Source organism: Rhinoderma darwinii, chromosome 3 (genome assembly GCF_050947455.1).
Source record: "Rhinoderma darwinii isolate aRhiDar2 chromosome 3, aRhiDar2.hap1, whole genome shotgun sequence".
NCBI lineage: Eukaryota > Metazoa > Chordata > Amphibia > Anura > Rhinodermatidae > Rhinoderma > Rhinoderma darwinii.
This window is the reverse complement of record NC_134689.1, coordinates 77,995,410-78,021,843: the sequence shown is the minus strand read 5'-3', so window position 1 is coordinate 78,021,843 and position 26,434 is coordinate 77,995,410. Positions and strand designations below refer to the sequence as shown.

Below are 26,434 nucleotides of genomic sequence, written 5' to 3'. Positions count from 1 at the left end.
TGAATACTCATATTTAAGTAAACTATGTAAGACAATACCGATTCCTCTGCTTACTTGAGTGAATGTTATAGAGAATGGAACTCCACTAAACTACTGCTGGGTACCTCCCAGGGTAGTTTTTCTGTATTTTCAGGTTAAAGCAAGAACAAGGGTTCTTCAGGACCTCTTTTTTACAGCACTGTTAATCATAAACCAATAACTACATGATGGAAATGGACAAGAAACAGTACTAATCTTTCAATTTTCTATTTCATATTTAAGTAACTATGTAAGACAATACAGATTCCTCTGCTTACTTGAGTGAATGTTATAGAGAATGGAACTCCACTAAACTACTGCTGGGTACCTCCCAGGGTAGTTTTTCTGTATTTTCAGGTTAAAGCAAGAACAAGGGTTCTTCAGGACCTCTTTTTTACAGCACTGTTAATCATAAACCAATAACTACATGATGGAAATGGACAAGAAACAGTACTAATCTTTCTATTTTCTATTTCATATTTAAGTAACTATGTAAGACAATACAGATTCCTCTGCTTACTTGAGTGAATGTTATAGAGAATGGAACTCCACTAAACTACTGCTGGGTACCTCCCAGGGTAGTTTTTCTGTATTTTCAGGTTAAAGCAAGAACAAGGGTTCTTCAGGACCTCTTTTTTACAGCACTGTTAATCATAAACCAATAACTACATGATGGAAATGGACAAGAAACAGTACTAATCTTTCTATTTTCTATTTCATATTTAAGTAACTATGTAAGACAATACAGATTCCTCTGCTTACTTGAGTGAATGTTATAGAGAATGGAACTCCACTAAACTACTGCTGGGTACCTCCCAGGGTAGTTTTTCTGTATTTTCAGGTTAAAGCAAGAACAAGGGTTCTTCAGGACCTCTTTGTTACAGCACTGTTAATCATAAACCAATAACTACATGATGGAAATGGACAAGAAACAGTTCTAATCTTTCTATTTTAAATTCCCAAAAACTGGACCCTTAACATGACGGTTTTTTCTTCCATATCTGAAAGGCTTGGCTTTTCTATAAGTCAGGATGGCCGAGCGGTCTAAGGCGCTGCGTTCAGGTCGCAGTCTCCCCTGGAGGCGTGGGTTCAAATCCCACTTCTGACAATACAATTTTTATTAAACACACTGCAATGTCATTCCGACAGCGCTAGTGAAAAAACCCACTATGCCAAAATACGCCCCAAAATGTTAGACTCTTCAGATAACTGGCTTGGCATCCAATCTTGAAAGTTTTCTTATTTGTGTAGGATAGGATGACCGAGCAGTCTCTCGTGAAGGCGTGGATTTAAATCCCACTTTTGAATACTCATATTTAAGTAAACTATGTAAGACAATACCGATTCCTCTGCTTACTTGAGTGAATGTTATAGAGAATGGAACTCCACTAAACTACTGCTGGGTACCTCCCAGGGTAGTTTTTCTGTATTTTCAGGTTAAAGCAAGAACAAGGGTTCTTCAGGACCTCTTTTTTACAGCACTGTTAATCATAAACCAATAACTACATGATGGAAATGGACAAGAAACAGTACTAATCTTTCTATTTTCTATTTCATATTTAAGTAACTATGTAAGACAATACAGATTCCTCTGCTTACTTGAGTGAATGTTATAGAGAATGGAACTCCACTAAACTACTGCTGGGTACCTCCCAGGGTAGTTTTTCTGTATTTTCAGGTTAAAGCAAGAACAAGGGTTCTTCAGTACCTCTTTGTTACAGCACTGTTAATCATAAACCAATAACTACATGATGGAAATGGACAAGAAACAGTTCTAATCTTTCTATTTTAAATTCCCAAAAACTGGACCCTTAACATGACGGTTTTTTCTTCCATATCTGAAAGGCTTGGCTTTTCTATAAGTCAGGATGGCCGAGCGGTCTAAGGCGCTGCGTTAAGGTCGCAGTCTCCACTGGAGGCGTGGGTTCAAATCCCACTTCTGACAATACATATTTTCTTAAACACACTGCAATGTCATTTCCGACAGCGCTAGTGAAAAAACCCACTATGCCAAAACACGCCCCAAAATGTTAGACTCTTCAGATGACTGGCTTGGCATCCAATCTTGAAAGTTTTCTTATTTGTGTAGGATAGGATGACCGAGCAGTCTCTCGTGAAGGCGTGGATTTAAATCCCACTTTTGAATACTCATATTTAAGTAAACTATGTAAGACAATACCGATTCCTCTGCTTACTTGAGTGAATGTTATAGAGAATGGAACTCCACTAAACTACTGCTGGGTACCTCCCAGGGTAGTTTTTCTGTATTTTCAGGTTAAAGCAAGAACAAGGGTTCTTCAGGACCTCTTTTTTACAGCACTGTTAATCATAAACCAATAACTACATGATGGAAATGGACAAGAAACAGTACTAATCTTTCTATTTTCTATTTCATATTTAAGTAACTATGTAAGACAATACAGATTCCTCTGCTTACTTGAGTGAATGTTATAGAGAATGGAACTCCACTAAACTACTGCTGGGTACCTCCCAGGGTAGTTTTTCTGTATTTTCAGGTTAAAGCAAGAACAAGGGTTCTTCAGTACCTCTTTGTTACAGCACTGTTAATCATAAACCAATAACTACATGATGGAAATGGACAAGAAACAGTTCTAATCTTTCTATTTTAAATTCCCAAAAACTGGACCCTTAACATGACGGTTTTTTCTTCCATATCTGAAAGGCTTGGCTTTTCTATAAGTCAGGATGGCCGAGCGGTCTAAGGCGCTGCGTTAAGGTCGCAGTCTCCACTGGAGGCGTGGGTTCAAATCCCACTTCTGACAATACATATTTTCTTAAACACACTGCAATGTCATTTCCGACAGCGCTAGTGAAAAAACCCACTATGCCAAAACACGCCCCAAAATGTTAGACTCTTCAGATGACTGGCTTGGCATCCAATCTTGAAAGTTTTCTTATTTGTGTAGGATAGGATGACCGAGCAGTCTCTCGTGAAGGCGTGGATTTAAATCCCACTTTTGAATACTCATATTTAAGTAAACTATGTAAGACAATACCGATTCCTCTGCTTACTTGAGTGAATGTTATAGAGAATGGAACTCCACTAAACTACTGCTGGGTACCTCCCAGGGTAGTTTTTCTGTATTTTCAGGTTAAAGCAAGAACAAGGGTTCTTCAGGACCTCTTTTTTACAGCACTGTTAATCATAAACCAATAACTACATGATGGAAATGGACAAGAAACAGTACTAATCTTTCAATTTTCTATTTCATATTTAAGTAACTATGTAAGACAATACAGATTCCTCTGCTTACTTGAGTGAATGTTATAGAGAATGGAACTCCACTAAACTACTGCTGGGTACCTCCCAGGGTAGTTTTTCTGTATTTTCAGGTTAAAGCAAGAACAAGGGTTCTTCAGTACCTCAGCACTGTTAATCATAAACCAATAACTACATGATGGAAATGGACAAGAAACAGTTCTAATCTTTCTATTTTAAATTCCCAAAAACTGGACCCTTAACATGACGGTTTTTTCTTCCATATCTGAAAGGCTTGGCTTTTCTATAAGTCAGGATGGCCGAGCGGTCTAAGGCGCTGCGTTCAGGTCGCAGTCTCCCCTGGAGGCGTGGGTTCAAATCCCACTTCTGACAATACAATTTTTATTAAACACACTGCAATGTCATTCCGACAGCGCTAGTGAAAAAACCCACTATGCCAAAATACGCCCCAAAATGTTAGACTCTTCAGATAACTGGCTTGGCATCCAATCTTGAAAGTTTTCTTATTTGTGTAGGATAGGATGACCGAGCAGTCTCTCGTGAAGGCGTGGATTTAAATCCCACTTTTGAATACTCATATTTAAGTAAACTATGTAAGACAATACCGATTCCTCTGCTTACTTGAGTGAATGTTATAGAGAATGGAACTCCACTAAACTACTGCTGGGTACCTCCCAGGGTAGTTTTTCTGTATTTTCAGGTTAAAGCAAGAACAAGGGTTCTTCAGGACCTCTTTTTTACAGCACTGTTAATCATAAACCAATAACTACATGATGGAAATGGACAAGAAACAGTACTAATCTTTCTATTTTCTATTTCATATTTAAGTAACTATGTAAGACAATACAGATTCCTCTGCTTACTTGAGTGAATGTTATAGAGAATGGAACTCCACTAAACTACTGCTGGGTACCTCCCAGGGTAGTTTTTCTGTATTTTCAGGTTAAAGCAAGAACAAGGGTTCTTCAGGACCTCTTTGTTACAGCACTGTTAATCATAAACCAATAACTACATGATGGAAATGGACAAGAAACAGTTCTAATCTTTCTATTTTAAATTCCCAAAAACTGGACCCTTAACATGACGGTTTTTTCTTCCATATCTGAAAGGCTTGGCTTTTCTATAAGTCAGGATGGCCGAGCGGTCTAAGGCGCTGCGTTCAGGTCGCAGTCTCCCCTGGAGGCGTGGGTTCAAATCCCACTTCTGACAATACAATTTTTATTAAACACACTGCAATGTCATTCCGACAGCGCTAGTGAAAAAACCCACTATGCCAAAATACGCCCCAAAATGTTAGACTCTTCAGATAACTGGCTTGGCATCCAATCTTGAAAGTTTTCTTATTTGTGTAGGATAGGATGACCGAGCAGTCTCTCGTGAAGGCGTGGATTTAAATCCCACTTTTGAATACTCATATTTAAGTAAACTATGTAAGACAATACCGATTCCTCTGCTTACTTGAGTGAATGTTATAGAGAATGGAACTCCACTAAACTACTGCTGGGTACCTCCCAGGGTAGTTTTTCTGTATTTTCAGGTTAAAGCAAGAACAAGGGTTCTTCAGGACCTCTTTTTTACAGCACTGTTAATCATAAACCAATAACTACATGATGGAAATGGACAAGAAACAGTACTAATCTTTCTATTTTCTATTTCATATTTAAGTAACTATGTAAGACAATACAGATTCCTCTGCTTACTTGAGTGAATGTTATAGAGAATGGAACTCCACTAAACTACTGCTGGGTACCTCCCAGGGTAGTTTTTCTGTATTTTCAGGTTAAAGCAAGAACAAGGGTTCTTCAGGACCTCTTTGTTACAGCACTGTTAATCATAAACCAATAACTACATGATGGAAATGGACAAGAAACAGTTCTAATCTTTCTATTTTAAATTCCCAAAAACTGGACCCTTAACATGACGGTTTTTTCTTCCATATCTGAAAGGCTTGGCTTTTCTATAAGTCAGGATGGCCGAGCGGTCTAAGGCGCTGCGTTAAGGTCGTAGTCTCCCCTGGAGGCGTGGGTTCAAATCCCACTTCTGACAATACAACTTTTCTTAAACACACTGCAATGTCATTCCGACAGCGCTAGTGAAAAAACCCACTATGCCAAAACACGCCCCAAAATGTTAGACTCTTCAGATGACTGGCTTGGCATCCAATCTTGAAAGTTTTCTTATTTGTGTAGGATAGGATGACCGAGCAGTCTCTCGTGAAGGCGTGGATTTAAATCCCACTTTTGAATACTCATATTTAAGTAAACTATGTAAGACAATACCGATTCCTCTGCTTACTTGAGTGAATGTTATAGAGAATGGAACTCCACTAAACTACTGCTGGGTACCTCCCAGGGTAGTTTTTCTGTATTTTCAGGTTAAAGCAAGAACAAGGGTTCTTCAGGACCTCTTTTTTACAGCACTGTTAATCATAAACCAATAACTACATGATGGAAATGGACAAGAAACAGTACTAATCTTTCTATTTTCTATTTCATATTTAAGTAACTATGTAAGACAATACAGATTCCTCTGCTTACTTGAGTGAATGTTATAGAGAATGGAACTCCACTAAACTACTGCTGGGTACCTCCCAGGGTAGTTTTTCTGTATTTTCAGGTTAAAGCAAGAACAAGGGTTCTTCAGGACCTCTTTGTTACAGCACTGTTAATCATAAACCAATAACTACATGATGGAAATGGACAAGAAACAGTTCTAATCTTTCTATTTTAAATTCCCAAAAACTGGACCCTTAACATGACGGTTTTTTCTTCCATATCTGAAAGGCTTGGCTTTTCTATAAGTCAGGATGGCCGAGCGGTCTAAGGCGCTGTGTTAAGGTCGCAGTCTCCCCTGGAGGCGTGGGTTCAAATCCCACTTCTGACAATACATATTTTCTTAAACACACTGCAATGTCATTTCCGACAGCGCTAGTGAAAAAACCCACTATGCCAAAACACGCCCCAAAATGTTAGACTCTTCAGATGACTGGCTTGGCATCCAATCTTGAAAGTTTTCTTATTTGTGTAGGATAGGATGACCGAGCAGTCTCTCGTGAAGGCGTGGATTTAAATCCCACTTTTGAATACTCATATTTAAGTAAACTATGTAAGACAATACCGATTCCTCTGCTTACTTGAGTGAATGTTATAGAGAATGGAACTCCACTAAACTACTGCTGGGTACCTCCCAGGGTAGTTTTTCTGTATTTTCAGGTTAAAGCAAGAACAAGGGTTCTTCAGGACCTCTTTTTTACAGCACTGTTAATCATAAACCAATAACTACATGATGGAAATGGACAAGAAACAGTACTAATCTTTCTATTTTCTATTTCATATTTAAGTAACTATGTAAGACAATACAGATTCCTCTGCTTACTTGAGTGAATGTTATAGAGAATGGAACTCCACTAAACTACTGCTGGGTACCTCCCAGGGTAGTTTTTCTGTATTTTCAGGTTAAAGCAAGAACAAGGGTTCTTCAGGACCTCTTTGTTACAGCACTGTTAATCATAAACCAATAACTACATGATGGAAATGGACAAGAAACAGTTCTAATCTTTCTATTTTAAATTCCCAAAAACTGGACCCTTAACATGACGGTTTTTTCTTCCATATCTGAAAGGCTTGGCTTTTCTATAAGTCAGGATGGCCGAGCGGTCTAAGGCGCTGCATTAAGGTCGCAGTCTCCCCTGGAGGCGTGGGTTCAAATCCCACTTCTGACAATACATATTTTCTTAAACACACTGCAATGTCATTTCCGACAGCGCTAGTGAAAAAACCCACTATGCCAAAACACGCCCCAAAATGTTAGACTCTTCAGATGACTGGCTTGGCATCCAATCTTGAAAGTTTTCTTATTTGTGTAGGATAGGATGACCGAGCAGTCTCTCGTGAAGGCGTGGATTTAAATCCCACTTTTGAATACTCATATTTAAGTAAACTATGTAAGACAATACCGATTCCTCTGCTTACTTGAGTGAATGTTATAGAGAATGGAACTCCACTAAACTACTGCTGGGTACCTCCCAGGGTAGTTTTTCTGTATTTTCAGGTTAAAGCAAGAACAAGGGTTCTTCAGGACCTCTTTTTTACAGCACTGTTAATCATAAACCAATAACTACATGATGGAAATGGACAAGAAACAGTACTAATCTTTCTATTTTCTATTTCATATTTAAGTAACTATGTAAGACAATACAGATTCCTCTGCTTACTTGAGTGAATGTTATAGAGAATGGAACTCCACTAAACTACTGCTGGGTACCTCCCAGGGTAGTTTTTCTGTATTTTCAGGTTAAAGCAAGAACAAGGGTTCTTCAGGACCTCTTTGTTACAGCACTGTTAATCATAAACCAATAACTACATGATGGAAATGGACAAGAAACAGTTCTAATCTTTCTATTTTAAATTCCCAAAAACTGGACCCTTAACATGACGGTTTTTTCTTCCATTTCTGAAAGGCGTGGCTTTTCTATAAGTCAGGATGGCCGAGCGGTCTAAGGCTTGGCATCCAATCTTGAAAGTTTTCTTATTTGTGTAGGATAGAATGACCGAGCAGTCTCTCGTGAAGGCGTGGATTTACATCCTACTTTTGAATACTCATATTTAAGTAAACTATGTAAGACAATACCGATTCCTCTGCTTACTTGAGTGAATGTTATAGAGAATGGAACTCCACTAAACTACTGCTGGGTACCTCCCAGGGTAGTTTTTCTGTATTTTCAGGTTAAAGCAAGAACAAGGGTTCTTCAGGACCTCTTTTTTACAGCACTGTTAATCATAAACCAATAACTACATGATGGAAATGGACAAGAAACAGTACTAATCTTTCTATTTTCTATTTCATATTTAAGTAACTATGTAAGACAATACAGATTCCTCTGCTTACTTGAGTGAATGTTATAGAGAATGGAACTCCACTAAACTACTGCTGGGTACCTCCCAGGGTAGTTTTTCTGTATTTTCAGGTTAAAGCAAGAACAAGGGTTCTTCAGGACCTCTTTGTTACAGCACTGTTAATCATAAACCAATAACTACATGATGGAAATGGACAAGAAACAGTTCTAATCTTTCTATTTTAAATTCCCAAAAACTGGACCCTTAACATGACGGTTTTTTCTTCCATATCTGAAAGGCTTGGCTTTTCTATAAGTCAGGATGGCCGAGCGGTCTAAGGCGCTGCGTTAAGGTCGCAGTCTCCCCTGGAGGCGTGGGTTCAAATCCCACTTCTGACAATACAACTTTTCTTAAACACACTGCAATGTCATTTCCGACAGCGCTAGTGAAAAAACCCACTATGCCAAAACACGCCCCAAAATGTTAGACTCTTCAGATGACTGGCTTGGCATCCAATCTTGAAAGTTTTCTTATTTGTGTAGGATAGTATGACCGAGCAGTCTCTCGTGAAGGCGTGGATTTAAATCCCACTTTTGAATACTCATATTTAAAGGCATGGTGTTGCCCTAAAAACATGTTTTTTTTTTAAAAATTAAACATTTAGTGTGTGGGTGATTAAACATTGTTCAAATTTTTTTTTTTTTTTTGCACGAGTCCAGGAAATATTATAAATTATTTCTAATTTATAATACTACCCATTTTTGGTCACTAGATGGAGCTGTTCCCAATGTTGCAGCATTGCAACATTGGGTTAAAAGCCCTCGCTCTAGTGAGCTCTCAGCATCCCCCCCTCCTTTATCCTGGCTAGTGCCGGGATAAACGAGGGGTTTGAAAGGTTTAACCTCCTACACTGTGTGTCGCCATTTTTTGAGGTAACCCACAGTGTAGTAGGTTTACATACAGTAGTAAACACACACAAACACTAACATACATTGAAATGTCTTACCTGCTCCTGCCGCCGCGGCTCCCTCGGGCCCGTCCGCTCCCTTTGCTGCCGCTGTTCCATGTGCACAAGTCCGGAAGCCGCGACCGGAAGTAGTAATATTACAGTCCGGCCGCGACTTCCGGTCCACAGGAAAATGGCGCCGGACGGCGCCAATTTCGAATAGGACTGTGTGGGAGCGGCGCATGCGCAGTTCCCACACAGACGCCGTACACGGACGTGAATGGGACGGGAGCCGTTCACAGTCCCTATGGGACTGTGGCTGCCGTACTCCATGTCTGTGTGTGTCGTTAATCGACACACACAGAAATGGAACAAAAAATGGCAGCCCCCATAGGGAAGAAAAAGTGTAAAAATAAGAAACAGTAAAACACAAACACACAAATGAATATAAACGTTTTTATTACAGCACTAACATCTTTAACATATAAAAAAATTATTTGCCATGACACTGTTCCTTTAAGTAAACTATGTAAGACAATACCGATTCCTCTGCTTACTTGAGTGAATGTTATAGAGAATGGAACTCCACTAAACTACTGCTGGGTACCTCCCAGGGTAGTTTTTCTGTATTTTCAGGTTAAAGCAAGAACAAGGGTTCTTCAGGACCTCTTTGTTACAGCACTGTTAATCATAAACCAATAACTACATGATGGAAATGGACAAGAAACAGTTCTAATCTTTCTATTTTAAATTCCCAAAAACTGGACCCTTAACATGACGGTTTTTTCTTCCATTTCTGAAAGGCTTGGCTTTTCTATAAGTCAAGATGGCCGAGTGGTCTAAGGCGCTGCGTTCAGGTCGCAGTCTCCCCTGGAGGCGTGGGTTCAAATCCCACTTCTGACAATACAACTTTTATTAAACACACTGCAATGTCATTCCGACAGCGCTAGTGAAAAAACCCACTATGCCAAAACATGCCCCAAAATGTTAGACTCTTCAGATGACTGGCTTGGCATCCAATCTTGAAAGTTTTCTTATTTGTGTAGGATAGGATGACCGAGCAGTCTCTCGTGAAGGCGTGGATTTAAATCCCACTTTTGAATACTCATATTTAAGTAAACTATGTAAGACAATACCGATTCCTCTGCTTACTTGAGTGAATGTTATAGAGAATGGAACTCCACTAAACTACTGCTGGGTACCTCCCAGGGTAGTTTTTCTGTATTTTCAGGTTAAAGCAAGAACAAGGGTTCTTCAGGACCTCTTTTTTATAGCACTGTTAATCATAAACCAATAACTACATGATGGAAATGGACAAGAAACAGTACTAATCTTTCTATTTTCTATTTCATATTTAAGTAACTATGTAAGACAATACAGATTCCTCTGCTTACTTGAGTGAATGTTATAGAGAATGGAACTCCACTAAACTACTGCTGGGTACCTCCCAGGGTAGTTTTTCTGTATTTTCAGGTTAAAGCAAGAACAAGGGTTCTTCAGGACCTCTTTGTTACAGCACTGTTAATCATAAACCAATAACTACATGATGGAAATGGACAAGAAACAGTTCTAATCTTTCTATTTTAAATTCCCAAAAACTGGACCCTTAACATGACGGTTTTTTCTTCCATATCTGAAAGGCTTGGCTTTTCTATAAGTCAGGATGGCCGAGCGGTCTAAGGTGCTGCGTTAAGGTCGCAGTCTCCCCTGGAGGCGTGGGTTCAAATCCCACTTCTGACAATACAATTTTTATTAAACACACTGCAATGTCATTCCGACAGCGCTAGTGAAAAAACCCACTATGCCAAAACACGCCCCAAAATGTTAGACTCTTCAGATGACTGGCTTGGCATCCAATCTTGAAAGTTTTCTTATTTGTGTAGGATAGGATGACCGAGCAGTCTCTCGTGAAGGCGTGGATTTAAATCCCACTTTTGAATACTCATATTTAAGTAAACTATGTAAGACAATACCGATTCCTCTGCTTACTTGAGTGAATGTTATAGAGAATGGAACTCCACTAAACTACTGCTGGGTACCTCCCAGGGTAGTTTTTCTGTATTTTCAGGTTAAAGCAAGAACAAGGGTTCTTCAGGACCTCTTTTTTATAGCACTGTTAATCATAAACCAATAACTACATGATGGAAATGGACAAGAAACAGTACTAATCTTTCTATTTTCTATTTCATATTTAAGTAACTATGTAAGACAATACAGATTCCTCTGCTTACTTGAGTGAATGTTATAGAGAATGGAACTCCACTAAACTACTGCTGGGTACCTCCCAGGGTAGTTTTTCTGTATTTTCAGGTTAAAGCAAGAACAAGGGTTCTTCAGGACCTCTTTGTTACAGCACTGTTAATCATAAACCAATAACTACATGATGGAAATGGACAAGAAACAGTTCTAATCTTTCTATTTTAAATTCCCAAAAACTGGACCCTTAACATGACGGTTTTTTCTTCCATATCTGAAAGGCTTGGCTTTTCTATAAGTCAGGATGGCCGAGCGGTCTAAGGTGCTGCGTTAAGGTCGCAGTCTCCCCTGGAGGCGTGGGTTCAAATCCCACTTCTGACAATACAATTTTTATTAAACACACTGCAATGTCATTCCGACAGCGCTAGTGAAAAAACCCACTATGCCAAAACACGCCCCAAAATGTTAGACTCTTCAGATGACTGGCTTGGCATCCAATCTTGAAAGTTTTCTTATTTGTGTAGGATAGGATGACCGAGCAGTCTCTCGTGAAGGCGTGGATTTAAATCCCACTTTTGAATACTCATATTTAAGTAAACTATGTAAGACAATACCGATTCCTCTGCTTACTTGAGTGAATGTTATAGAGAATGGAACTCCACTAAACTAATGCTGGGTACCTCCCAGGGTAGTTTTTCTGTATTTTCAGGTTAAAGCAAGAACAAGGGTTCTTCAGGACCTCTTTTTTACAGCACTGTTAATCATAAACCAATAACTACATGATGGAAATGGACAAGAAACAGTACTAATCTTTCTATTTTCTATTTCATATTTAAGTAACTATGTAAGACAATACAGATTCCTCTGCTTACTTGAGTGAATGTTATAGAGAATGGAACTCCACTAAACTACTGCTGGGTACCTCCCAGGGTAGTTTTTCTGTATTTTCAGGTTAAAGCAAGAACAAGGGTTCTTCAGGACCTCTTTGTTACAGCACTGTTAATCATAAACCAATAACTACATGATGGAAATGGACAAGAAACAGTTCTAATCTTTCTATTTTAAATTCCCAAAAACTGGACCCTTAACATGACGGTTTTTTCTTCCATATCTGAAAGGCTTGGCTTTTCTATAAGTCAGGATGGCCGAGCGGTCTAAGGTGCTGCGTTAAGGTCACAGTCTCCCCAGGAGGCGTGGGTTCAAATCCCACTTCTGACAATACAACTTTTCTTAAACACACTGCAATGTCATTCCGACAGCGCTAGTGAAAAAACCCACTATGCCAAAACACGCCCCAAAATGTTAGACTCTTCAGATGACTGGCTTTGGCATTCAATCTTGAAAGTTTTCTTATTTGTGTAGGATAGGATGACCGAGCAGTCTCTCGTGAAGGCGTGGATTTAAATCCCACTTTTGAATACTCATATTTAAGTAAACTATGTAAGACAATACCGATTCCTCTGCTTACTTGAGTGAATGTTATAGAGAATGGAACTCCACTAAACTACTGCTGGGTACCTCCCAGGGTAGTTTTTCTGTATTTTCAGGTTAAAGCAAGAACAAGGGTTCTTCAGGACTTCTTTGTTACAGCACTGTTAATCATAAACCAATAACTACATGATGGAAATGGACAAGAAACAGTTCTAATCTTTCTATTTTAAATTCCCAAAAACTGGACCCTTAACATGACGGTTTTTTCTTCCATTTCTGAAAGGCTTGGCTTTTCTATAAGTCAGGATGGCCGAGTGGTCTAAGGCGCTGCGTTCAGGTCGCAGTCTCCCCTGGAGGCGTGGGTTCAAATCCCACTTCTGACAATACAACTTTTATTAAACACACTGCAATGTCATTCCGACAGCGCTAGTGAAAAAACCCACTATGCCAAAACATGCCCCAAAATGTTAGACTCTTCAGATGACTGGCTTGGCATCCAATCTTGAAAGTTTTCTTATTTGTGTAGGATAGGATGACCGAGCAGTCTCTCGTGAAGGCGTGGATTTAAATCCTACTTTTGAATACTCATATTTAAGTAAACTATGTAAGACAATACCGATTCCTCTGCTTACTTGAGTGAATGTTATAGAGAATGGAACTCCACTAAACTACTGCTGGGTACCTCCCAGGGTAGTTTTTCTGTATTTTCAGGTTAAAGCAAGAACAAGGGTTCTTCAGGACCTCTTTGTTACAGCACTGTTAATCATAAACCAATAACTACATGATGGAAATGGACAAGAAACAGTTCTAATCTTTCTATTTTAAATTCCTAAAAACTGGACCCTTAACATGACGGTTTTTTCTTCCATTTCTGAAAGGCTTGGCTTTTCTATAAGTCAGGATGGCTGAGCGGTCTAAGGTGCTGCGTTCAGGTCGCAGTCTCCCCTGGAGGCGTGGGTTCAAATCCCACTTCTGACAATACAATTTTTATTAAACACACTGCAATGTCATTCCGACAGCGCTAGTGAAAAAACCCACTATGCCAAAACACGCCCCAAAATGTTAGACTCTTCAGATGACTGGCTTGGCATCCAATCTTGAAAGTTTTCTTATTTGTGTAGGATAGGATGACCGAGCAGTCTCTCGTGAAGGCGTGGATTTAAATCCCACTTTTGAATACTCATATTTAAGTAAACTATGTAAGACAATACCGATTCCTCTGCTTACTTGAGTGAATGTTATAGAGAATGGAACTCCACTAAACTAATGCTGGGTACCTCCCAGGGTAGTTTTTCTGTATTTTCAGGTTAAAGCAAGAACAAGGGTTCTTCAGGACCTCTTTTTTACAGCACTGTTAATCATAAACCAATAACTACATGATGGAAATGGACAAGAAACAGTACTAATCTTTCTATTTTCTATTTCATATTTAAGTAACTATGTAAGACAATACAGATTCCTCTGCTTACTTGAGTGAATGTTATAGAGAATGGAACTCCACTAAACTACTGCTGGGTACCTCCCAGGGTAGTTTTTCTGTATTTTCAGGTTAAAGCAAGAACAAGGGTTCTTCAGGACCTCTTTGTTACAGCACTGTTAATCATAAACCAATAACTACATGATGGAAATGGACAAGAAACAGTTCTAATCTTTCTATTTTAAATTCCCAAAAACTGGACCCTTAACATGACGGTTTTTTCTTCCATATCTGAAAGGCGTGGCTTTTCTATAAGTCAGGATGGCCGAGCGGTCTAAGGTGCTGCGTTAAGGTCACAGTCTCCCCTGGAGGCGTGGGTTCAAATCCCACTTCTGACAATACAACTTTTCTTAAACACACTGCAATGTCATTCCGACAGCGCTAGTGAAAAAACCCACTATGCCAAAACACGCCCCAAAATGTTAGACTCTTCAGATGACTGGCTTTGGCATTCAATCTTGAAAGTTTTCTTATTTGTGTAGGATAGGATGACCGAGCAGTCTCTCGTGAAGGCGTGGATTTAAATCCCACTTTTGAATACTCATATTTAAGTAAACTATGTAAGACAATACCGATTCCTCTGCTTACTTGAGTGAATGTTATAGAGAATGGAACTCCACTAAACTACTGCTGGGTACCTCCCAGGGTAGTTTTTCTGTATTTTCAGGTTAAAGCAAGAACAAGGGTTCTTCAGGACCTCTTTGTTACAGCACTGTTAATCATAAACCAATAACTACATGATGGAAATGGACAAGAAACAGTACTAATCTTTCTATTTTCTATTTCATATTTAAGTAACTATGTAAGACAATACAGATTCCTCTGCTTACTTGAGTGAATGTTATAGAGAATGGAACTCTACTAAACTACTGCTGGGTACCTCCCAGGGTAGTTTTTCTGTATTTTCAGGTTAAAGCAAGAACAAGGGTTCTTCAGGACCTCTTTTTTACAGCACTATTAATCATAAACCAATAACTACATGATGGAAATGGACAAGAAACAGTACTAATCTTTCTATTTTCTATTTCATATTTAAGTAACTATGTAAGACAATACAGATTCCTCTGCTTACTTGAGTGAATGTTATAGAGAATGGAACTCCACTAAACTACTGCTGGGTACCTCCCAGGGTAGTTTTTCTGTATTTTCAGGTTAAAGCAAGAACAAGGGTTCTTCAGGACCTCTTTGTTACAGCACTGTTAATCATAAACCAATAACTACATGATGGAAATGGACAAGAAACAGTTCTAATCTTTCTATTTTAAATTCCCAAAAACTGGACCCTTAACATGACGGTTTTTTCTTCCATTTCTGAAAGGCTTGGCTTTTCTATAAGTCAGGATGGCCGAGCGGTCTAAGGCGCTGCGTTAAGGTCGCAGTCTCCCCTGGAGGCGTGGGTTCAAATCCCAGTTCTGACAATACAACTTTTATTAAACACACTGCAATGTCATTCCGACAGCGCTAGTGAAAAAACCCACTATGCCAAAACACGCCCCAAAATGTTAGACTCTTCAGATGACTGGCTTGGCATCCAATCTTGAAAGTTTTCTTATTTGTGTAGGATAGGATGACCGAGCAGTCTCTCGTGAAGGCGTGGATTTAAATCCCACTTTTGAATACTCATATTTAAGTAAACTATGTAAGACAATACCGATTCCTCTGCTTACTTGAGTGAATGTTATAGAGAATGGAACTCCACTAAACTACTGCTGGGTACCTCCCAGGGTAGTTTTTCTGTATTTTCAGGTTAAAGCAAGAACAAGGGTTCTTCAGGACCTCTTTTTTATAGCACTGTTAATCATAAACCAATAACTACATGATGGAAATGGACAAGAAACAGTACTAATCTTTCTATTTTCTATTTCATATTTAAGTAACTATGTAAGACAATACAGATTCCTCTGCTTACTTGAGTGAATGTTATAGAGAATGGAACTCCACTAAACTACTGCTGGGTACCTCCCAGGGTAGTTTTTCTGTATTTTCAGGTTAAAGCAAGAACAAGGGTTCTTCAGGACCTCTTTGTTACAGCACTGTTAATCATAAACCAATAACTACATGATGGAAATGGACAAGAAACAGTTCTAATCTTTCTATTTTAAATTCCCAAAAACTGGACCCTTAACATGACGGTTTTTTCTTCCATATCTGAAAGGCTTGGCTTTTCTATAAGTCAGGATGGCCGAGCGGTCTAAGGTGCTGCGTTAAGGTCACAGTCTCCCCTGGAGGCGTGGGTTCAAATCCCACTTCTGACAATACAACTTTTCTTAAACACACTGCAATGTCATTCCGACAGCGCTAGTGAAAAAACCCACTATGCCAAAACACGCCCCAAAATGTTAGACTCTTCAGATGACTGGCTTTGGCATTCAATCTTGAAAGTTTTCTTATTTGTGTAGGATAGGATGACCGAGCAGTCTCTCGTGAAGGCGTGGATTTAAATCCCACTTTTGAATACTCATATTTAAGTAAACTATGTAAGACAATACCGATTCCTCTGCTTACTTGAGTGAATGTTATAGAGAATGGAACTCCACTAAACTACTGCTGGGTACCTCCCAGGGTAGTTTTTCTGTATTTTCAGGTTAAAGCAAGAACAAGGGTTCTTCAGGACTTCTTTTTTACAGCACTGTTAATCATAAACCAATAACTACATGATGGAAATGGACAAGAAACAGTACTAATCTTTCTATTTTCTATTTCATATTTAAGTAACTATGTAAGACAATACAGATTCCTCTGCTTACTTGAGTGAATGTTATAGAGAATGGAACTCCACTAAACTACTGCTGGGTACCTCCCAGGGTAGTTTTTCTGTATTTTCAGGTTAAAGCAAGAACAAGGGTTCTTCAGGACCTCTTTGTTACAGCACTGTTAATCATAAACCAATAACTACATGATGGAAATGGACAAGAAACAGTTCTAATCTTTCTATTTTAAATTCCCAAAAACTGGACCCTTAACATGACGTTTTTTTCTTCCATTTCTGAAAGGCGTGGCTTTTCTATAAGTCAGGATGGCCGAGAGGTCTAAGGCGCTGCGTTCAGGTCGCAGTCTCCCCTGGAGGCGTGGGTTCAAATCCCACTTCTGACAATACAACTTTTATTAAACACACTGCAATGTCATTCCGACAGCGCTAGTGAAAAAACCCACTATGCCAAAACATGCCCCAAAATGTTAGACTCTTCAGATGACTGGCTTGGCATCCAATCTTGAAAGTTTTCTTATTTGTGTAGGATAGGATGACCGAGCAGTCTCTCGTGAAGGCGTGGATTTAAATCCTACTTTTGAATACTCATATTTAAGTAAACTATGTAAGACAATACCGATTCCTCTGCTTACTTGAGTGAATGTTATAGAGAATGGAACTCCACTAAACTACTGCTGGGTACCTCCCAGGGTAGTTTTTCTGTATTTTCAGGTTAAAGCAAGAACAAGGGTTCTTCAGGACCTCTTTTTTACAGCACTGTTAATCATAAACCAATAACTACATGATGGAAATGGACAAGAAACAGTACTAATCTTTCTATTTTCTATTTCATATTTAAGTAACTATGTAAGACAATACAGATTCCTCTGCTTACTTGAGTGAATGTTATAGAGAATGGAACTCTACTAAACTACTGCTGGGTACCTCCCAGGGTAGTTTTTCTGTATTTTCAGGTTAAAGCAAGAACAAGGGTTCTTCAGGACCTCTTTTTTACAGCACTATTAATCATAAACCAATAACTACATGATGGAAATGGACAAGAAACAGTACTAATCTTTCTATTTTCTATTTCATATTTAAGTAACTATGTAAGACAATACAGATTCCTCTGCTTACTTGAGTGAATGTTATAGAGAATGGAACTCCACTAAACTACTGCTGGGTACCTCCCAGGGTAGTTTTTCTGTATTTTCAGGTTAAAGCAAGAACAAGGGTTCTTCAGGACCTCTTTGTTACAGCACTGTTAATCATAAACCAATAACTACATGATGGAAATGGACAAGAAACAGTTCTAATCTTTCTATTTTAAATTCCCAAAAACTGGACCCTTAACATGACGGTTTTTTCTTCCATTTCTGAAAGGCTTGGCTTTTCTATAAGTCAGGATGGCCGAGCGGTCTAAGGCGCTGCGTTAAGGTCGCAGTCTCCCCTGGAGGCGTGGGTTCAAATCCCAGTTCTGACAATACAACTTTTATTAAACACACTGCAATGTCATTCCGACAGCGCTAGTGAAAAAACCCACTATGCCAAAACACGCCCCAAAATGTTAGACTCTTCAGATGACTGGCTTGGCATCCAATCTTGAAAGTTTTCTTATTTGTGTAGGATAGGATGACCGAGCAGTCTCTCGTGAAGGCGTGGATTTAAATCCCACTTTTGAATACACATATTTAAGTAAACTATGTAAGACAATACCGATTCCTCTGCTTACTTGAGTGAATGTTATAGAGAATGGAACTCCACTAAACTACTGCTGGGTACCTCCCAGGGTAGTTTTTCTGTATTTTCAGGTTAAAGCAAGAACAAGGGTTCTTCAGGACCTCTTTTTTATAGCACTGTTAATCATAAACCAATAACTACATGATGGAAATGGACAAGAAACAGTACTAATCTTTCTATTTTCTATTTCATATTTAAGTAACTATGTAAGACAATACAGATTCCTCTGCTTACTTGAGTGAATGTTATAGAGAATGGAACTCCACTAAACTACTGCTGGGTACCTCCCAGGGTAGTTTTTCTGTATTTTCAGGTTAAAGCAAGAACAAGGGTTCTTCAGGACCTCTTTGTTACAGCACTGTTAATCATAAACCAATAACTACATGATGGAAATGGACAAGAAACAGTTCTAATCTTTCTATTTTAAATTCCCAAAAACTGGACCCTTAACATGACGGTTTTTTCTTCCATATCTGAAAGGCTTGGCTTTTCTATAAGTCAGGATGGCCGAGCGGTCTAAGGTGCTGCGTTAAGGTCACAGTCTCCCCTGGAGGCGTGGGTTCAAATCCCACTTCTGACAATACAACTTTTATTAAACACACTGCAATGTCATTCCGACAGCGCTAGTGAAAAAACCCACTATGCCAAAACACGCCCCAAAATGTTAGACTCTTCAGATGACTGGCTTTGGCATTCAATCTTGAAAGTTTTCTTATTTGTGTAGGATAGGATGACCGAGCAGTCTCTCGTGAAGGCGTGGATTTAAATCCCACTTTTGAATACTCATATTTAAGTAAACTATGTAAGACAATACCGATTCCTCTGCTTACTTGAGTGAATGTTATAGAGAATGGAACTCCACTAAACTACTGCTGGGTACCTCCCAGGGTAGTTTTTCTGTATTTTCAGGTTAAAGCAAGAACAAGGGTTCTTCAGGACTTCTTTTTTACAGCACTGTTAATCATAAACCAATAACTACATGATGGAAATGGACAAGAAACAGTACTAATCTTTCTATTTTCTATTTCATATTTAAGTAACTATGTAAGACAATACAGATTCCTCTGCTTACTTGAGTGAATGTTATAGAGAATGGAACTCCACTAAACTACTGCTGGGTACCTCCCAGGGTAGTTTTTCTGTATTTTCAGGTTAAAGCAAGAACAAGGGTTCTTCAGGACCTCTTTGTTACAGCACTGTTAATCATAAACCAATAACTACATGATGGAAATGGACAAGAAACAGTTCTAATCTTTCTATTTTAAATTCCCAAAAACTGGACCCTTAACATGACGTTTTTTTCTTCCATTTCTGAAAGGCGTGGCTTTTCTATAAGTCAGGATGGCCGAGAGGTCTAAGGCGCTGCGTTCAGGTCGCAGTCTCCCCTGGAGGCGTGGGTTCAAATCCCACTTCTGACAATACAACTTTTATTAAACACACTGCAATGTCATTCCGACAGCGCTAGTGAAAAAACCCACTATGCCAAAACACGCCCCAAAATGTTAGACTCTTCAGATGACTGGCTTGGCATCCAATCTTGAAAGTTTTCTTATTTGTGTAGGATAGGATGACCGAGCAGTCTCTCGTGAAGGCGTGGATTTAAATCCCACTTTTGAATACTCATATTTAACTAAACTATGTAAGACAATACCGATTCCTCTGCTTACTTGAGTGAATGTTATAGAGAATGGAACTCCACTAAACTACTGCTGGGTACCTCCCAGGGTAGTTTTTCTGTATTTTCAGGTTAAAGCAAGAACAAGGGTTCTTCAGGACCTCTTTTTTACAGCATTAATCATAAACCAATAACTACATGATGGAAATGGACAAGAAACAGTACTAATCTTTCTATTTTCTATTTCATATTTAAGTAACTATGTAAGACAATACAGATTCCTCTGCTTACTTGAGTGAATGTTATAGAGAATGGAACTCCACTAAACTACTGCTGGGTACCTCCCAGGGTAGTTTTTCTGTATTTTCAGGTTAAAGCAAGAACAAGGGTTCTTCAGGACCTCTTTGTTACAGCACTGTTAATCATAAACCAATAACTACATGATGGAAATGGACAAGAAACAGTTCTAATCTTTCTATTTTAAATTCCCAAAAACTGGACCCTTAACATGACGGTTTTTTCTTCCATTTCTGAAAGGCTTGGCTTTTCTATAAGTCAGGATGGCCGAGCGGTCTAAGGCGCTGCGTTAAGGTCGCAGTCTCCCCTGGAGGCGTGGGTTCAAATCCCAGTTCTGACAATACAACTTTTATTAAACACACTGCAATGTCATTCCGACAGCGCTAGTGAAAAAACCCACTATGCCAAAACACGCCCCAAAATGTTAGACTCTTCAGATGACTGGCTTGGCATCCAATCTTGAAAGTTTTCTTATTTGTGTAGGATAGGATGACCGAGCAGTCTCTCGTGAAGGCGTGGATTTAAATCCCACTTTTGAATACACATATTTAAGTAAACTATGTAAGACAATACCGATTCCTCTGCTTACTTGAGTGAATGTTATAGAGAATGGAACTCCACTAAACTACTGCTGGGTACCTCCCAGGGTAGTTTTTCTGTATTTTCAGGTTAAAGCAAGAACAAGGGTTCTTCAGGACCTCTTTTTTATAGCACTGTTAATCATAAACCAATAACTACATGATGGAAATGGACAAGAAACAGTACTAATCTTTCTATTTTCTATTTCATATTTAAGTAACTATGTAAGACAATACAGATTCCTCTGCTTACTTGAGTGAATGTTATAGAGAATGGAACTCCACTAAACTACTGCTGGGTACCTCCCAGGGTAGTTTTTCTGTATTTTCAGGTTAAAGCAAGAACAAGGGTTCTTCAGGACCTCTTTGTTACAGCACTGTTAATCATAAACCAATAACTACATGATGGAAATGGACAAGAAACAGTTCTAATCTTTCTATTTTAAATTCCCAAAAACTGGACCCTTAACATGACGGTTTTTTCTTCCATATCTGAAAGGCTTGGCTTTTCTATAAGTCAGGATGGCCGAGCGGTCTAAGGTGCTGCGTTAAGGTCACAGTCTCCCCTGGAGGCGTGGGTTCAAATCCCACTTCTGACAATACAACTTTTATTAAACACACTGCAATGTCATTCCGACAGCGCTAGTGAAAAAACCCACTATGCCAAAACACGCCCCAAAATGTTAGACTCTTCAGATGACTGGCTTTGGCATTCAATCTTGAAAGTTTTCTTATTTGTGTAGGATAGGATGACCGAGCAGTCTCTCGTGAAGGCGTGGATTTAAATCCCACTTTTGAATACTCATATTTAAGTAAACTATGTAAGACAATACCGATTCCTCTGCTTACTTGAGTGAATGTTATAGAGAATGGAACTCCACTAAACTACTGCTGGGTACCTCCCAGGGTAGTTTTTCTGTATTTTCAGGTTAAAGCAAGAACAAGGGTTCTTCAGGACTTCTTTTTTACAGCACTGTTAATCATAAACCAATAACTACATGATGGAAATGGACAAGAAACAGTACTAATCTTTCTATTTTCTATTTCATATTTAAGTAACTATGTAAGACAATACAGATTCCTCTGCTTACTTGAGTGAATGTTATAGAGAATGGAACTCCACTAAACTACTGCTGGGTACCTCCCAGGGTAGTTTTTCTGTATTTTCAGGTTAAAGCAAGAACAAGGGTTCTTCAGGACCTCTTTGTTACAGCACTGTTAATCATAAACCAATAACTACATGATGGAAATGGACAAGAAACAGTTCTAATCTTTCTATTTTAAATTCCCAAAAACTGGACCCTTAACATGACGTTTTTTTCTTCCATTTCTGAAAGGCGTGGCTTTTCTATAAGTCAGGATGGCCGAGAGGTCTAAGGCGCTGCGTTCAGGTCGCAGTCTCCCCTGGAGGCGTGGGTTCAAATCCCACTTCTGACAATACAACTTTTATTAAACACACTGCAATGTCATTCCGACAGCGCTAGTGAAAAAACCCACTATGCCAAAACACGCCCCAAAATGTTAGACTCTTCAGATGACTGGCTTGGCATCCAATCTTGAAAGTTTTCTTATTTGTGTAGGATAGGATGACCGAGCAGTCTCTCGTGAAGGCGTGGATTTAAATCCCACTTTTGAATACTCATATTTAACTAAACTATGTAAGACAATACCGATTCCTCTGCTTACTTGAGTGAATGTTATAGAGAATGGAACTCCACTAAACTACTGCTGGGTACCTCCCAGGGTAGTTTTTCTGTATTTTCAGGTTAAAGCAAGAACAAGGGTTCTTCAGGACCTCTTTTTTACAGCATTAATCATAAACCAATAACTACATGATGGAAATGGACAAGAAACAGTACTAATCTTTCTATTTTCTATTTCATATTTAAGTAACTATGTAAGACAATACAGATTCCTCTGCTTACTTGAGTGAATGTTATAGAGAATGGAACTCCACTAAACTACTGCTGGGTACCTCCCAGGGTAGTTTTTCTGTATTTTCAGGTTAAAGCAAGAACAAGGGTTCTTCAGGACCTCTTTGTTACAGCACTGTTAATCATAAACCAATAACTACATGATGGAAATGGACAAGAAACAGTTCTAATCTTTCTATTTTAAATTCCCAAAAACTGGACCCTTAACATGACGGTTTTTTCTTCCATTTCTGAAAGGCTTGGCTTTTCTATAAGTCAGGATGGCCGAGCGGTCTAAGGCGCTGCGTTAAGGTTGCAGTCTCCCCTGGAGGCGTGGGTTCAAATCCCAGTTCTGACAATACAACTTTTATTAAACACAATGCAATGTCATTCCGACAGCGCTAGTGAAAAAACCCACTATGCCAAAACACGCCCCAAAATGTTAGACTCTTCAGATGACTGGCTTGGCATCCAATCTTGAAAGTTTTCTTATTTGTGTAGGATAGGATGACCGAGCAGTCTCTCGTGAAGGCGTGGATTTAAATCCCACTTTTGAATACTCATATTTAAGTAAACTATGTAAGACAATACCGATTCCTCTGCTTACTTGAGTGAATGTTATAGAGAATGGAACTCCACTAAACTACTGCTGGGTACCTCCCAGGGTAGTTTTTCTGTATTTTCAGGTTAAAGCAAGAACAAGGGTTCTTCAGGACCTCTTTTTTATAGCACTGTTAATCATAAACCAATAACTACATGATGGAAATGGAAAAGAAACAGTACTAATCTTTCTATTTTCTATTTCATATTTAAGTAACTATGTAAGACAATACAGATTCCTCTGCTTACTTGAGTGAATGTTATAGAGAATGGAACTCCACTAAACTACTGCTGGGTACCTCCCAGGGTAGTTTTTCTGTATTTTCAGGTTAAAACAAGAACAAGGGTTCTTCAGGACCTCTTTGTTACAGCACTGTTAATCATAAACCAATAACTACATGATGGAAATGGACAAGAAACAGTTCTAATCTTTCTATTTTAAATTCCCAAAAACTGGACCCTTAACATGACGGTTTTTTCTTCCATTTCTGAAAGGCTTGACTTTTCTATAAGTCAGGATGGCCGAGCGGTCTAAGGCGCTGCGTTCAGGTCGCAGTCTCCCCTGGAGGCGTGGGTTCAAATCCCACTTCTGACAATACAACTTTTATTAAACACACTGCAATGTCATTCCGACAGCGCTAGTGAAAAAACCCACTATGCCAAAACACGCCCCAAAATGTTAGACTCTTCAGATGACTGGCTTGGCATCCAATCTTGAAAGTTTTCTTATTTGTGTAGGATAGGATGACCGAGCAGTCTCTCGTGAAGGCGTGGATTTAAATCCCACTTTTGAATACTCATATTTAAGTAAACTATGTAAGACAATACCGATTCCTCTGCTTACTTGAGTGAATGTTATAGAGAATGGAACTCCACTAAACTACTGCTGGGTACCTCCCAGGGTAGTTTTTCTGTATTTTCAGGTTAAAGCAAGAACAAGGGTTCTTCAGGACCTCTTTTTTACAGCATTAATCATAAACCAATAACTACATGATGGAAATGGACAAGAAACAGTACTAATCTTTCTATTTTCTATTTCATATTTAAGTAACTATGTAAGACAATACAGATTCCTCTGCTTACTTGAGTGAATGTTATAGAGAATGGAACTCCACCAAACTACTGCTGGGTACCTCCCAGGGTAGTTTTTCTGTATTTTCAGGTTAAAGCAAGAACAAGGGTTCTTCAGGACCTCTTTGTTACAGCACTGTTAATCATAAACCAATAACTACATGATGGAAATGGACAAGAAACAGTTCTAATCTTTCTATTTTAAATTCCCAAAAACTGGACCCTTAACATGACGGTTTTTTCTTCCATATCTGAAAGGCTTGGCTTTTCTATAAGTCAGGATGGCCGAGTGGTCTAATGCGCTGCGTTAAGGTCGCAGTCTCCCCTGGAGGCGTGGGTTCATATCCCACTTCTGACAATACAACTTTTCTTAAACACACTGCAATGTCATTCCGACAGCGCTAGTGAAAAAACCCACTATGCCAAAACACGCCCCAAAATGTTAGACTCTTCAGATGACTGGCTTGGCATCCAATCTTGAAAGTTTTCTTATTTGTGTAGGATAGGATGACCGAGCAGTCTCTCGTGAAGGCGTGGATTTAAATCCCACTTTTGAATACTCATATTTAAGTAAACTATGTAAGACAATACCGATTCCTCTGCTTACTTGAGTGAATGTTATAGAGAATGGGACTCCACTAAACTACTGCTGGGTACCTCCCAGGGTAGTTTTTCTGTATTTTCAGGTTAAAGCAAGAACAAGGGTTCTTCAGGACCTCTTTTTTACAGCACTGTTAATCATAAACCAATAACTACATGATGGAAATGGACAAGAAACAGTACTAATCTTTCTATTTTCTATTTCATATTTAAGTAACTATGTAAGACAATACAGATTCCTCTGCTTACTTGAGTGAATGTTATAGAGAATGGAACTCCACTAAACTACTGCTGGGTACCTCCCAGGGTAGTTTTTCTGTATTTTCAGGTTAAAGCAAGAACAAGGGTTCTTCAGGACCTCTTTGTTACAGCACTGTTAATCATAAACCAATAACTACATGATGGAAATGGACAAGAAACAGTTCTAATCTTTCTATTTTAAATTCCCAAAAACTGGACCCTTAACATGACGGTTTTTTCTTCCATTTCTGAAAGGCTTGACTTTTCTATAAGTCAGGATGGCCGAGCGGTCTAAGGCGCTGCGTTCAGGTCGCAGTCTCCCCTGGAGGCGTGGGTTCAAATCCCACTTCTGACAATACAACTTTTATTAAACACACTGCAATGTCATTCCGACAGCGCTAGTGAAAAAACCCACTATGCCAAAACACGCCCCAAAATGTTAGACTCTTCAGATGACTGGCTTGGCATCCAATCTTGAAAGTTTTCTTATTTGTGTAGGATAGGATGACCGAGCAGTCTCTCGTGAAGGCGTGGATTTAAATCCCACTTTTGAATACTCATATTTAAGTAAACTATGTAAGACAATACCGATTCCTCTGCTTACTTGAGTGAATGTTATAGAGAATGGAACTCCACTAAACTACTGCTGGGTACCTCCCAGGGTAGTTTTTCTGTATTTTCAGGTTAAAGCAAGAACAAGGGTTCTTCAGGACCTCTTTTTTACAGCATTAATCATAAACCAATAACTACATGATGGAAATGGACAAGAAACAGTACTAATCTTTCTATTTTCTATTTCATATTTAAGTAACTATGTAAGACAATACAGATTCCTCTGCTTACTTGAGTGAATGTTATAGAGAATGGAACTCCACCAAACTACTGCTGGGTACCTCCCAGGGTAGTTTTTCTGTATTTTCAGGTTAAAGCAAGAACAAGGGTTCTTC

General features: G+C 39.0%; 19 non-coding genes across 19 annotated transcripts; all 19 read left to right on the top strand.

Moving 5' to 3' along the window:
• Window positions 1–1,043: 1,043 nt before the first annotated feature.
• Window positions 1,044–1,126, top strand: TRNAL-CAG (transfer RNA leucine (anticodon CAG)). The gene has a single exon. It is a non-coding gene; the product is annotated as a tRNA-Leu (tRNA).
• A 754-nt stretch (window positions 1,127–1,880) lies between these two features.
• Window positions 1,881–1,963, top strand: TRNAL-AAG (transfer RNA leucine (anticodon AAG)). Its single transcript has one exon. It is a non-coding gene; the product is annotated as a tRNA-Leu (tRNA).
• Window positions 1,964–2,718: 755 nt separating this feature from the next.
• On the top strand, window positions 2,719–2,801 carry TRNAL-AAG (transfer RNA leucine (anticodon AAG)). Its single transcript has one exon. It is a non-coding gene; the product is annotated as a tRNA-Leu (tRNA).
• Window positions 2,802–3,548: 747 nt separating this feature from the next.
• Window positions 3,549–3,631, top strand: TRNAL-CAG (transfer RNA leucine (anticodon CAG)). The gene has a single exon. It is a non-coding gene; the product is annotated as a tRNA-Leu (tRNA).
• A 754-nt stretch (window positions 3,632–4,385) lies between these two features.
• Window positions 4,386–4,468, top strand: TRNAL-CAG (transfer RNA leucine (anticodon CAG)). The gene has a single exon. It is a non-coding gene; the product is annotated as a tRNA-Leu (tRNA).
• Window positions 4,469–5,222: 754 nt separating this feature from the next.
• On the top strand, window positions 5,223–5,305 carry TRNAL-AAG (transfer RNA leucine (anticodon AAG)). Its single transcript has one exon. It is a non-coding gene; the product is annotated as a tRNA-Leu (tRNA).
• Window positions 5,306–6,059: 754 nt separating this feature from the next.
• TRNAL-AAG (transfer RNA leucine (anticodon AAG)) lies at window positions 6,060–6,142 on the top strand. The gene has a single exon. It is a non-coding gene; the product is annotated as a tRNA-Leu (tRNA).
• Window positions 6,143–6,897: 755 nt separating this feature from the next.
• TRNAL-AAG (transfer RNA leucine (anticodon AAG)) lies at window positions 6,898–6,980 on the top strand. The gene has a single exon. It is a non-coding gene; the product is annotated as a tRNA-Leu (tRNA).
• A 1,429-nt stretch (window positions 6,981–8,409) lies between these two features.
• On the top strand, window positions 8,410–8,492 carry TRNAL-AAG (transfer RNA leucine (anticodon AAG)). The gene has a single exon. It is a non-coding gene; the product is annotated as a tRNA-Leu (tRNA).
• A 1,368-nt stretch (window positions 8,493–9,860) lies between these two features.
• On the top strand, window positions 9,861–9,943 carry TRNAL-CAG (transfer RNA leucine (anticodon CAG)). Its single transcript has one exon. It is a non-coding gene; the product is annotated as a tRNA-Leu (tRNA).
• A 754-nt stretch (window positions 9,944–10,697) lies between these two features.
• Window positions 10,698–10,780, top strand: TRNAL-AAG (transfer RNA leucine (anticodon AAG)). Its single transcript has one exon. It is a non-coding gene; the product is annotated as a tRNA-Leu (tRNA).
• A 754-nt stretch (window positions 10,781–11,534) lies between these two features.
• TRNAL-AAG (transfer RNA leucine (anticodon AAG)) lies at window positions 11,535–11,617 on the top strand. Its single transcript has one exon. It is a non-coding gene; the product is annotated as a tRNA-Leu (tRNA).
• A 1,350-nt stretch (window positions 11,618–12,967) lies between these two features.
• TRNAL-CAG (transfer RNA leucine (anticodon CAG)) lies at window positions 12,968–13,050 on the top strand. The gene has a single exon. It is a non-coding gene; the product is annotated as a tRNA-Leu (tRNA).
• Window positions 13,051–13,562: 512 nt separating this feature from the next.
• Window positions 13,563–13,645, top strand: TRNAL-CAG (transfer RNA leucine (anticodon CAG)). Its single transcript has one exon. It is a non-coding gene; the product is annotated as a tRNA-Leu (tRNA).
• Window positions 13,646–17,154: 3,509 nt separating this feature from the next.
• Window positions 17,155–17,237, top strand: TRNAL-CAG (transfer RNA leucine (anticodon CAG)). The gene has a single exon. It is a non-coding gene; the product is annotated as a tRNA-Leu (tRNA).
• A 2,671-nt stretch (window positions 17,238–19,908) lies between these two features.
• On the top strand, window positions 19,909–19,991 carry TRNAL-CAG (transfer RNA leucine (anticodon CAG)). Its single transcript has one exon. It is a non-coding gene; the product is annotated as a tRNA-Leu (tRNA).
• A 2,426-nt stretch (window positions 19,992–22,417) lies between these two features.
• TRNAL-CAG (transfer RNA leucine (anticodon CAG)) lies at window positions 22,418–22,500 on the top strand. Its single transcript has one exon. It is a non-coding gene; the product is annotated as a tRNA-Leu (tRNA).
• Window positions 22,501–24,088: 1,588 nt separating this feature from the next.
• Window positions 24,089–24,171, top strand: TRNAL-CAG (transfer RNA leucine (anticodon CAG)). Its single transcript has one exon. It is a non-coding gene; the product is annotated as a tRNA-Leu (tRNA).
• A 1,588-nt stretch (window positions 24,172–25,759) lies between these two features.
• TRNAL-CAG (transfer RNA leucine (anticodon CAG)) lies at window positions 25,760–25,842 on the top strand. The gene has a single exon. It is a non-coding gene; the product is annotated as a tRNA-Leu (tRNA).
• The last annotated feature ends 592 nt before the right edge of the window (window positions 25,843–26,434 follow it).